The following is a 4,526-nucleotide window of genomic DNA, read 5'->3' on the forward strand; positions in this document are numbered from 1 at the left end:
TCTCTTTCTTCTATTGGCTGAGACACCTCCCCCCTCCTCATCCCCTGGGGAAGAAGGGGGGAGGGAAAGAGCGAGAGCTTCTTTTGCCCAGTTCCCTTGATTACACAGAAGAGATACAAAGAAAGCACCTTTAAGACCAACTAAGTTTTATTCAAGGTATGAGCTTTTTGCCTTGTGACAGACAGACAGACAGACAGAGAGAATGAGAGTGTGTTTTGTTGGCTTGTCATGCCAGAGCTCTCCTGGGTGTGACTGGGTTTGGCTCCACCTTTTCACTGTATTCATGCCTCTATGATTCAGTCTTTCTCAGTAGGAAAGCAATGTGAACTATTAAGATGAGGAATAACAACAAGCCTGTGAGATGCAATTAGGCTGAGAGTATGTGTCCCCAAGTTCGCCCAGTACATTTTCTTTGTAGACTGGGGATTTTTAACCTAGGCTTCCCAGATAAGCAGGCTGACATTGACTATATATTGCTGTCTCTGTATTCTTGCAGTGCCTGATAGTTGTAGTTATTTCTCTGAGGAAAACTATCGTTTTGTAGACAACACATAGTCCTCAGTCTGTGTCATGGTGCCATCACATGTTCTTGACCAGCACATGAAGCAACTTATGTACAAAAGCTCACAATGCCCAGACATTTCATGTTTTCCTCTCGGTCTTAGGCTCAAAGCATTGACTGTGAGATTTCTGTAATGAATGTCAATAACTCAAAAGTAGTTTTCAACTTACAGATACCTGAACACCACCAGAACAGCATACTCAAGATTGCTACAGCTCAGACATTGACTCCAGATTCTGATGCAATAATTCAGAGCAAGATGTGTCAGTTATCAGAGACTGCTAAATAAACAAAATATTGCAAGAGTGCTAATGTTTTAAGTTTTTTTAAAAAAAAATTGTGTTTGTGTCCTTTATAAAGTTTATATCTCCTCCACCTGGCATTACATTTTATGACACACATGACACGGCCCAGCTGCACAAGATCTCATTTATTACGTCAGTCCTACCCTTCGACGCTCCTGCTGAAGATCATCAACAAGCGCTTTGCTCCAGCCCAATTCGGAAGCAACGGGGGCCTGAGCAAGTGACAAAACGTTCGCGCAAAGAAAGGGGGGGGGGCGTAGCCGGAGGATTCCACCCCTCCCAGGCCTGACTCACCTGCTTATTCGCCTCGTCGAAAAAGACGCAATTGACGGGACTCGCCTTCTCAAACTGCACAGGCCGCGCACACAGAGCCAAGTAATAGTCCAGGTTCGCCGCCATGGCAGCGAGAGAAAAGGGGCTCAGAGGCGCTGGGAGCGGGCCACTTCCTCTCAGCTCCCCGCAAGCCGGCTGGCGTCCCTGTCTGGATGCACGACGGCTTTCTCCCTCAGCCTCTCACAACCGCTTCCCGGATACACTACCTTTGCGCATGACCGGGGAGCGTCCGGTCTCCATAAATGGAGGCTGAGGCGAACGATGATTTTGTTGTGTACAGTTGAAGGCCGCAAATGGTACCCGCGACGGGCCTGAACAGGACTGAACGTTTCACTTTCTTATGTAAAGCTGTCGAGGCCTCCTATGAAGCCTTGCGGGAGGATTTGCAATAGCTGAAAGGATTCTGGCGTATTAGAACAGATCTGAAGCAGCAAGGGTCGTGCGCGTGTGGTAAAGATAGCTGCCTTCCATTATAAGGCACGCGGCACAATAGCTTAACACAGCGGTCCCCAACCTTTTTGGCACCAGGGATTGGTTTTGGGGAAGACAATTTTTCCGGGGACGGGGGTGGTGATTTTGGGATGATACAATAGTGCACTTTATTTCTATTAGTTTGGTGTGGTGAACTGTGCAGACTCTTATCTGGGAGAACCAGGTATGATTCCCAACTCCTCCACTTGCAGCTGCTGGAATGGCCTTGGGTCAGCCATAGCTCTGGCAGAGGTTGTCCTTGAAAGGGCAGTTGCTGTGAGAGCTCTCTCAGCCCCACACACCTCACAGGGTGTCTGTTGTGGAGAGAGGGAAGGAAAAGGAGATTGTGAGCCACTCTGAGACTCTGAAATTCAGAGTGGAGGGCAGGATATAAATCCAATGTCATAATCGTTTTCTTATTACTGCATTGTAATATATAATGAAATAATTATAGAACTCACAGCCCGGTTGTTAACAGGCCACGGACCGGTACTGATCTACGGACCAGGGGTTGGGGACCCCTGGCTTAGCAGATAGGTTGCCCCTCAGCTTTCTTTATCCTCTCACACATCCAGACTGTCAAAAGCATAGGTAACTGTCACTTTTAGTTTTAAAACGGCACTACTTTACAGTATTGAAACTGCTGTTTCTCCTGCCATTGTGATTTGCTTAGCTCCCAAGGCAGCTGAGGTGGTTTCCTTCCACCAGGAAGCTAATTGCACTACACCCCGCCCCCATTTCTAATATTAGGTGTACTGTTCCAACTTCTGCAGAGGTAGGGCAGAGAAAATAATTTTCATGCTAAAAACGATCAACAAAGCTTAACTAACCAAATCTATAACAGTTCTAAACTCCAATAGAACCTCTTAAGGCTGCTTAACACTTTCAAAAAAAGTTTAAATTCTAATAGCTTGTCACTTGATAGAAACTCACAAATGCTGCTTTAGCGGTTTTTTTCAAAATACAATTAAAAACATATATAGTAATACAGAAATAGATTCACAGATACAATTTCCTGTTAGGACATTCTTTGGAAAACTACCAATCACATCTGTGTTTCAAAGTGTTTTTTAAAATGTAGATATGTACACTGCCATTCTGATACTTTACATGCTTTTTTAAAGTCCATCTTTTCCTGTGGTGCAGAGTATTATCCACTTTAAACTTAATTTAGTACAGGAAAATTGTTCTTGTTCCAAAGGGGTCAGATCAAGACTGCTACATCAGTAGAAAAGAGCAGCAACTTTGAATAATGACTCACAAAAGCATATACCCTGCTACAGATTTTGTTAGCCTTTAAGGCAGGGGTGTCGAACTCATTTGTTATAAGGGCCAGATTTGAAATAAATGAGACCTTGTCAGGCCAGGCTATGTGTGTCATAAAATGTAATGCCAGGTGGCAGGCATATAAACTGTATAAAGGGTACAAACACAATTTTTTTTTACTTAAAACATTAGCACTGTTGCAATATTTTGTTTTATAGTCTGATAAATGTCATCTCTTGCTGTGAATTATTGCATCAAAAACTGCAGACATTGTCTGTGCTGCACCAATCTTGAATATGCTGTTCAAGTGTTGTTCAAGCACGCACATCTGTAAGTTGCAAACCTACTTTTGATTTATAGACATTCATTACAAAGATCTCATAGTCAATGCTTTGAGCCTCAGATCCAGAGGAAAACATGAAGCAGCTGGGCATTATGAACTTTTGTACATAAGTTGCTTCATGTGCTGGTCAAGATTATGTCAAGGCACCATGGCACAGACTGAGGGCTATGTGCTTGTCTACAAAACTATAGTCTTCCCCAGAAAAATAACTCCTCCTCCTATTTGGCAGTGCAAGGACAGAAAGAGACAGCCATGTACAGTGGTCAGTATCAGCCTACTATCTGGGAAGTCCAAGTTCAAGATCACCAATGAAAGGAAAATGTGAAAAGAAAAATCAAGGGAACTTTGTTAAGTAAACCTGGGCTGGACACAGCCTAACCCAGGCTTGTTGTTATTGCTCTTTTAAGCAGTTCACATGCTTTCCTATTGAGAAAGACTGGAAGGCATGAATATATGAAAAAGAGGAGGGGAAACCAGTTGTACTCATAACAAGCCCAACCAAACTCTCTCTCTCTGTAGCAAGGCAAAAAGCTCATACCGTCAATGAAACGTTGCTAGTCTTATAAGTGCTTTCTTTGTATTTCTCCCGATGGTGGGGACTGGGCAAAGGAAGCTCTGGCTCTTTCCTTCCTTCCCCCAGGCACAAGGAGAGGGAGGAGCCGCAGCCAGGAAGGGAGGCTTGTCTCAGTAGCTCTGCAGGGTGATTAATTGAGTCTGGCAAACTTAATCACCCAGCAGAGCTATAGAGCCAGGCTCTTTCATTGGCTAAGGCTCCTCCTCTCTCCTCTTCTCCCTTTGGGAAAAGAGAGGGGGGGAGAGAAGAAGCCAAAAAAGGCTCCTTTGCTGGCCGACTGATTGCTGGGGAGAAATACAAAATGGCGACCAAACACAGCAGGCAAGATAAAATGAAGCAGACAACAGCCAATTACTGGAGGGCCTAATTGGAGCCCACTGTGGCCTGCATGCGGCCCGTGGGCCGCATGTTTGACACCTTTGCTTTAAGGCGATATTGGACTTGCTTTTTTTTACTGTGCTAAAGGGATTGTTCTGAACCCTTCACACATGTACAAAATATACTGTATTGTGTTGCTTCTGTGGCTAGCTTGTTGAAACTCGTTGGCAGTGCTATGCAATCTGCTGACAGAAATACCAATTGCTCCTTGGGGGACTATTAATTGATACTGAAGCAAGTTTTTACTTAAATCTGTGTAAACCCTTGGAAAAAATGTAGAAAGAAATACACCCA

General features: G+C 44.2%; 1 protein-coding gene across 1 annotated transcript in view; it reads right to left on the bottom strand.

Moving 5' to 3' along the window:
* Nucleotides 1–1,267, bottom strand: part of RMC1 (regulator of MON1-CCZ1) — a 42,486-nt gene extending 41,219 nt beyond the window's left edge. The window contains exon 1 of the mRNA XM_060243905.1: nucleotides 1,162–1,267. The gene's annotated coding sequence lies outside the window, so the exon portion shown is untranslated. The remainder of the gene's footprint in view (nucleotides 1–1,161) is intronic.
* Between the last annotated feature and the right edge of the window lie 3,259 nt (nucleotides 1,268–4,526).

The sequence above is a fragment of the Heteronotia binoei genome, chromosome 7 (assembly GCF_032191835.1).
Source record: "Heteronotia binoei isolate CCM8104 ecotype False Entrance Well chromosome 7, APGP_CSIRO_Hbin_v1, whole genome shotgun sequence".
Lineage (NCBI taxonomy): Eukaryota > Metazoa > Chordata > Lepidosauria > Squamata > Gekkonidae > Heteronotia > Heteronotia binoei.